Consider the following 8941-nt stretch of genomic DNA (forward strand, 5'->3'; position numbering starts at 1 on the left):
TGAATAGTATCGTGTAGCTTACATTCTGACCCACAACTCGTGTTAGAAGGCCCATTTCACAGCTCATGTGAGCATTAATGTCAAGGAAAGGTTTCATTTATATGTAAAGGCAAACTATGTGTGAGATTTGTTGAGTATCCAATGTAATTTTAAATGGTTCAATGGGTAAGAAAAGGAAATGAAATGGTAAGTATTTAATGGGATGAACCATGATCTTATGAAAATATTTATGAGCTAAATGATGTATTTACATATGGAAATCTACTTATGGTTGAATTCATTTGTATCATGAACAAGTGTACTAACTTGTGAGTTTGGTGATGTTGTATAGGCTTATACTGAGATTATAACATTGGTAATGATTTATGCTTAATCTATGAATTGTATTAATGAAATGCTAAGTTATATTTAAGTTTGTACGAGCCTACTAAGCACTCGTTGCTTACGTAGTTACTATCCTTTATTTTATTGATTATCGAAAGCTCGATCTGTTGGAAACTTATCTGAGACCTATCACACTATCCAGCAATCATATCGGTACATTTTGTGTATTTTGGCCAAGATTAATAATGGCATGTATTGGATCCTTGTAATGTATGTTTTGGTATGTTTACACTTTTGAGGTTATGTTGGTTTGGCACTTTAATGCCTTGCCAAGTTATGTCACATTCGTCACTTTTAAGTTCCTGTAATTCAGGTCCTTTTAGTATGTTTTGATGGCTTGCAATTGGTCATGTATGATAGTTAAGTGAACTGGATTGTGTGTTTGAGATATGGTCAAATTGCTTTGGTTTGATTCTTAATGTTTGATACAATTGTGGTGCCTTTGAATGCCATATTGGTTAGATGATTTAGGATGCTTGGAATGGTATGTTTATGTATGTTTGAATAATATTTGAATCCCTTAAATGTGTGCCCAAATGGGTTGAATGGTTAGGTATGAATTGGACTTGAAATGGCTTCATTTTAGGTAAGTTTTTCGGTTCACATGGCCTAGCGACATGGCCGTGTGTCATTTGTAAAATTTTTATATTTCAAGTCAGTGAGTTACAAGGCTTAGTACACGGCTGTGTGACCCTTCTTAGTGAGTTACACGACCTGCGACATGACTGTGTGACCCTTCTTAGTGAGTTACACTGGTGAGGACACGGATTAGGACACGACCGTGTGCCCCTTATTTGAATGTTACATGGATTGAGCTATGTTACACGACTGTGTGACCCCTATTTTCACATTTTTGCATCTTTTTCTTAAAATTTTTATTTTGTTTCGATTTAGTCTCGTGTCACTTCTAAGTTATTTTTAGGGCCTCAAAGGCTCGATTTAGTGACAGAACGTATATAATTGAATGGTTCATAATATTTTTAATTTATTTTAATATTATGATGTTAAATTTTTTACGATTATACAATAATGCTCTGTAACCCTAATTCAATGACAGTGACGGGTTAGGGATTAGTGGTATCAGAGCTATAGTTTAGTCGGTTCTCGAAATGAACATAGCATGTATAGAGTCTAGAAATACATGTCATTATATAACCTATGATAGTGTAATAACTCTTGACTCAAAATGAATTATGTTTTCGTATAGATAAAAGATGTCATCCAACTGAGCCAATTTCGATGAGGTTAATAGTAACGCGCAAGCCTCTGTTTACGAAATAGATAGTAGTGCGCCCGTAGCTCAGGGTCGAGGAAGTGAGGCAAAAGAAGCCTTCTTCCAAATGATGTTAGAATGGTTCTCTGAGTTTGTTGGAACAAACTTGATGGCTCAGCGACCTACACCCCCTCCCGTTCCCCAACCTGTCCCTATTATTCCTCAAGGTTTGGAGCAAGTACGTATGAGCAAGCCTCCGGTTGATAAGATACGTAAATATGGGGCTGAAGAGTTTCGTGGTACAACTGAAGAAGATAATGAAAAAGTCGAGTATTGGTTAGAAAATAATGTGAGGGTTTTTGATGAATTGTCTTGCACACTTATTGAATGTTTAAAGAGTGCAGTATCACTGTTGAAAGATTAAATGTATCAGTGGTGGAATACCTTGATTTCGGTGGTACCTAAAGATTGTGTAAATTGAGATTTCTATCAGACAGAATTCAAGAAGAAATATGTTAGTCAATAGTATCTTGACAAGAAATGAAAAGATTTCTTGATTGAAAAATGGTTGTATATCGATAGTCGAGTATGATAAGGAGAAAGCTCAAAACACTCATTCAAGTAACACGGCTGTGAGAAGGAGACCATCAGAAATAGAGGAAATTCTGGTAACAGTCGAAGTGGAATGAAAGATTCTACGATTAGATCTGAGGCTCGGGCACCAATTAGGACTTATGCGATTCGAGCTTGAAAGAAAGCTACAACACCTGATGTGATTACTGGTACATTTTCTATCTTTGATACTAATGTTAATGCTTTGATTGACCCAGAGTCAACACACTCATATGCACAACTTTAGTGTCGGATATGAAAATCCTTATGAATCTACTGAATTTGTGGTTAAAGTAACGAATCCTTTAGGTCAGCATGTGTTAGTTGATAAAGTCTGTAAAAACTATCCTTTGATGATTCAAGATTGCAACTTTTAGTTGATTTGTTGTTACTATTTGATGAATTTGATGTGATTTTGGGTATGGACTAGTTAACTCCACATGATGCTGTTGTGAATTGTAGACGAAAGCAAATAGTGTTAAAATGTCAGAATGGTGAAATAATCTGGGTTGAATCAGATAGATTTGATGGTACATATAATGTTATTTCAGCTATGTCAGCATAGAAATATGTTAGAAAGGACTGTGAGGCGTACCTAGCTTATATATTTGATTCAAGGGTTTCAGAATTCAAATTAGAGTTGGTTCCGACTATTTGTGAATTCTCGAATGTGTTCTTAAAAGAGTTACTAGGTTTACCACCGGTCAGAGAGGTTGAATTTGCTATTGAGTTAGTACTAGGAACTTCTCCGATATCAATAGCTCTATATAAAATGACACCTACAGAATTGAAAGAGTTGAAAGCACAATTGCAAGAGTTGGGGGATAGAGACTATGTTCGGCCTAGTTTTTCTCTCTGGGGTGCTCCTATATTGTTTGTTAAGAAAAAAGACTGGTTAATGCGGTTGTTCATTGGTTATAGGTAGCTTAATAAAGTCACGATCAAGAACAAGTATCTTTTACCGCTTATTGATGATTTGTTTGATCAGTTGAAAGGTGCAATAGTGTTTTTAAAGATTGATCTCCATTTTGGATATTATCAGTTACGGGTTAAAGATTCATATGTGCCAAAAAATTACTTTTAGAACTAGGTAAATTTCCTATTATGCCTTTTGGTTTGACCAATAACTTGATGTGTTTATGGATTTGATGAAAAAATATTCCAACCGTATCTAGACAGATTTGTAGTTGTGTTCATTGATGACATTTTGATCTATTCTCAAGATGAAACAAAGCATGCCCAACATTTGAGAACAATTTTGTAGACTTTGCGTGAAAAACAATTGTTTGTTAAATTTAGCAAATGTGAATTCTAGCTTCGAGAAGCTGGATATCTGGGACACGTTGTATCGACAAATAGTATTAGAGTTGACACGAGTAAAATTCCAGTTATAACAGACTGGTTGCCTTCGAGAAATGCTTCAAAAATCAAAATTTTTCTGGGTTTAGCCAGATGTTATAGGAGATTTGTTAAAGGATTTTTGATGATTGCTACGTTGTTCACAAAACTACTTTAGAAAGGTTTCAGGTTCGAATGGTCTAAAAAGTGTCAGCAAAGCTTTGATCTGTTGAAAGTGTTGTTGAATGAAGCCCTTGTGTTGGTTCAGCCAAAATTTAGTAAAGAATTTATTTTCTATAGTGATGCTTCACTAAATGGTTTAGGTTGCGTTTGATGTAAGAAGGCAAAATGGTAGCTTATGCTTCCCGTCAGTTGAAACCGCACGAGAAAAATTACCCGACTCATGATTTAGAGCTTACAGCTATTGTTTTTGCTTTAAAGATATGGAAATACCATCTTTACGGAGAAAAATAACATATATTCACGGATCATAAAAGCCTGAAGTATTTAATGTCACGAAATATCTGAATTTGGGACAATGTAGATGGTTGAAGCTACTAAAAGATTACGATTTGATCATTGATTATCATCCGGGAAAAGCTAAAGTTGTTTTTGATGCTTTAAGTAGAAAATTCTTGTTTGCTTTGAGAACTTTGAACACTCGATTGACTTTGATTGATGATGTTTCATGTAACACCCCAAACTCGGCCTAGACGTTATGGCCGCATCTGTGATGTTACGTTCGAGTGAGTTTTGAAAAATGTAGTTCTACAAGAAAAGTTCGCTTGTGTTAAAACCTTGTTTGTGATCTTTATAAAAAGCTATCTTATTTAATTTATTTGTTAAATTACAAGTTTGTTAAGCAAAACATGTCTCGTACAAAATCATTATTACGCTTTAAAATATTATTCGTTGTAGAAGCTTTTGAAACCAGTTACATGGCATAGCAGTTGAAAACCTTTTACCTTTTGAAAACGTGAGTCCTACTGCTAGTAGATATAAGTAAATTTAAATAAATCCCAAAATAAAATGAAACTTTAAAACGGGTTTATTACATAAAATTTACCCATATAAAACTACTTTTACTAAATTCAAAATGAGAACATAATCAGTAGTGTGGCCATCTCTGAGTCCCTCGCAAAGACCAATTACCTTTGAGGATTACCCGCAGATAGGCAGAAAAGGTGAGTTTTTGAAAACTCAGTGTGTAATCCATATTTATCAAACAGTCAAACATACAGAGTTGAACAGTCTGGGCCCATATCAGTTGCAATATTAGTGTGGGCCTTAGCCCAATACAGTAATAGTATCAGTTTGGGCCTTAGCCCATTTCAATACAGTATCAGAAATGCATACAAAAATCTTACTCGTCCATTCCCTACACTCCACTTTATCCAGCCCTACACTCCATGTGGGGATAAAATCGACCCACCCATCCCTACACTCCAGAATATAGTACCGATTGTGGCACAACAGTAATTTGTAGCAGAGCTACCAGTAATAAGCTTATAGCCTTTCGGTACAATTCCTCCAATATCATATGTCCCACCCCATGCAATGCAACATAATATAAAGGAACATATATAAATAAGATTGCATGCTCAAACATTCATATATCACATAAGGGTATTTCCATCATTTACCTCATAAGGGTATAATAATCATAACATAAGTTAGGGTCTAGGTGTACTTACTGACCCAACAGTAGGTCCACAGTCATCTTGTGCGACCCGTGCAACCTTAATAATTTAACAGTAAAAATGGGCCCAAGCCCATAATATGGCCCATGTGGGCCCACACACTCGTGTGGCCCAATAAGCCTAAATACTGGCCTTGGCCGTGTAAACAACACACCCGGCCCAATAATCTCCACACATCTGTATGGGGCCCATGAGCCCGTAGGGCCCACAAGGCCCATTTCAGCCCAACGTGGTCCAAAACGACCTAAGCCCACGAAATCACTCATGGTGGTCTCTACAATTAGATGCTCACACTTTTGCGTTTAGATAACCACACGAGCGAGCGCACACCCGTGTGGCATCGATGATGCCAGCTATCTGGCTTTTTCCGTTTCACAATAAAAGTAATGTGATTACACACCTGGTTGCAAAAATGAGTGAATTAGCCCACGCGCACTCCACCTAACACAACAGAAACTTCGGTCAAAATCTAACATACGCGTTTAACAGAAATCCCAACTGAAACTTGTTGAAAAGACTACTTACTAAAACTCAGCTTGAACGAGTGTGGTTTAAGCCCACTTAGAATGCCGTCGAAAGTTAATATCAGACACTTGATGATTATCTGCATGACAAACAAACCCATTAAACATATTGCTTACATGTATAACCACCCAAGAATTATGGACAGTTGGCCAAGATCAAGAATGCCAAAAGTGCTCAGTTTAATAACACCAACGAACAGTGTTACCTTAAGATGAGAGATGAGAAGAAGACTCCGATCGTTCTTGACATCCAAGCGAACTCCTTCACTCCATGAGTAATACTACAACCCAAAACAAAAAGTACCATGATCAAAGAAACAACAGAGACTTACGAATTGATGCTTAGCCAACGCAAAAGTGATTGAGTGAAAGGGAGGGAGAGAGATGAATCTAAAAAGAGATGGAAGGGTTAACCACCAAAACTCGAGAGATTGAAAAGTAGAAAAGAAGCTATAATGGAGACTAGGAAAAAGGTTGATGGAACGAAACAATGCTTGGCTACAAGGAAGGAAGTGTGCTGCATACAAAACCAAAAGTGAGCAAAGAAAAGAATATTATATATTCGAGAGGAGAAAGATGAAGAAAAGAGAAGAAGTCGACTAAGTAAAACACGATATAGGAGAGCAAAACCAGAATACCCGAATGGTTACAATTAATATTCGGCCACCAAACAAGCAATACCCGAAAGGAAAACAACAAAAGACAATCGTTTCAGAGAACCAAAACTCTAACACTATTTTGGCACTGAGAACAAAAGTGACCGAATTTGCACAATAAGCTTCCCACATTCGGCATGACACTACCTCACACCCTAACCTCCCCTATCTCCTCCTAAAATCTCTCCCCTTATCTCTCCTCAAATCCCTCAAACCACCAATTCAAACTCTTTTCAGACTCTCCTTAGCAACCGACCACACACACCAGTCTCCCTCAAACACTCCAACCATCAGAGTTTCGATCAACCCCAACTACCAACCTTGCACGAGCAGTAAAATATTACTCCCTTGCACATTGGATAGTTTGAACTCAAGACCCCTAGGTACACCCGTACGCCACTTGCCATTAAGTTAACAAGCGTTACACTGCCATGTTTCAGTCATTTTAATTTAAAAGTCCATTATCAACATGCGAGGGTTTATTCAACAAAAAGACAAAAATTTTGCTAAAGCCTAGGTTTAAACCCAGAACTTCTCATATACTCAGGACCCTTAACCATCACAACAAGTAAGCCAACATGCAATATAACATGCAATTAAATTTCTAAAGATTTGGGGCATTACAAATCTATCCCCTTAAAAGAAAATTTGGGCCTCAAAATTTACCTGATCAAAATAGATGAGGGTATTGTTGTCGCATTGCCTCCTCAGGTTCCCACGTGGCTTTCTTGAAACTGTGATTACGCCATAGCACCTTAACTAGTGGAATCGACTTCCTCCTCAGAACTTTCACATTGCGGTCTAAAATTTGAACGGCTCTTTCTCAAAGGTTAGATCTTGTATAACCTCAATCTCAACCGAAACAAAGTGTGCAGGATTAGAACGATATCGTCTCAAAATAGAGACGTGGAACACATCACGAACCTTGTCCATCTCTGCAGGTAACTCAAGTTGATAGGCAACTGGTCCCACATGTTTCAATATACAATATGGCCCAATAAACCTAGGGCTTAACTTACCTCTACGACCAAACCTCAGTACTTTCTTCCATGGCGAGACCTTAAGAAACACCAAGTCCCCCACTGAATACTCAATCTCCTTATACTTTAGATTCGCATATGACTTCTGCCTGTTAGATGCCGCCTTCAGCCAATCCTGAATCAACATCACTTTATCCTCGGTATCAAAAATCAACTCAGGGCCCAGAACACGCCACTCACCCAACTCAGTAAAAAAAAAAGGAGTACGACACCTACAACCATATAATGCCTTGTAAGGTGCCATCTGTATGCTAGACTGGTAGCTATTGTTGTATGGAAACTCTGCCAATGGAAAGTAATCCTCCCAACTGCCTCAAAAGTCTATCACACAACTTCTTAACATGTCCTTCAGTATCTGAATCACCCTCTCTGACTGACCGTCTGTCTAAGAATGGAATGGAGTACTGAAGTCAAACCTTGTACCCAATGCGTCGTGTAACTTCTTTCAAAACTGAGACGTGAAACGAGGATCTCTATTGAATATTATAGAAATCGCTACCCCATGCAGTCGCACTATTTTAGACATATTCAGTTTAGCCAATTTCTGTAACGAGTAATCAGTACGAACAGGTATGAAGTGAGAAAACTTAGTCAATCGATCCACGATGACCCACACCAACTCCCTTTTAGAAGGCGTTAGAGGTGTAAGAGTATGCCCAAAGATCAATCACGAGATGGTTGTAATAACATACTTGATTTATCATGTTTATTGATATAAGGCATTGCCATTATTATTTCAGTTTCTTTTCTGTGTACATAAATAAACTATTTTATAATAATGTCCTGAGAATAATATGATTATTCTTAAAAGATCTTTAGTCAAGTATTATTGTTGGCTAGGACAACAATAATGCATTAAGACTAATGTCGAAACCATTTTTTAAAGGGATGTTTGAAAAATGGGGATCGACTTTTGAAAAACGAAAACGGGAGTCGCCACCAACCTTTTTAAGTGTGATTGGATCACCTTATAAATCGTTTTGGTCTACGAAAATTAAGAAAATAGGTTCGGGAGTCGGTTACGTACGAGGAAGGATTAGCACCCTCGCAACGCCCAAAATTGGTACCAAATTGAATAGTTTTTTGTCTTAATGTCAAAAATTTGAAAGGGTTTAAAAATAGGATCCCTTTTTTAAAACTAGAATTATTTAAGTTGAAAAATCGAGATTCCTTAGCTCCAAAAAAATACAAACATCACATCCAGCATGATAGGACACAATATTCTTAAACTCCTGTAACTAAAATCATCTCATGATTTACAAAATCTATTTAGAAGGATACTTTAGGCATTTAGACAAACGGGAAATCGCAACCCAGCATATTAGGGCACTATTTCCCGAATTCCTAAATCTGAAAAACATTGCCTCATTTTAGAAAAAACTTTTGGATAAAACATGACAATTAAATGAAATATATTTTTTAAAATAATGATTTGAGTAAAATTTAAAAAATAATTTACTAAGAGTAATACTAA

The sequence above is a fragment of the Gossypium arboreum genome, chromosome 12, assembly GCF_025698485.1.
Source record: "Gossypium arboreum isolate Shixiya-1 chromosome 12, ASM2569848v2, whole genome shotgun sequence".
NCBI classification, from domain to species: domain Eukaryota; kingdom Viridiplantae; phylum Streptophyta; class Magnoliopsida; order Malvales; family Malvaceae; genus Gossypium; species Gossypium arboreum.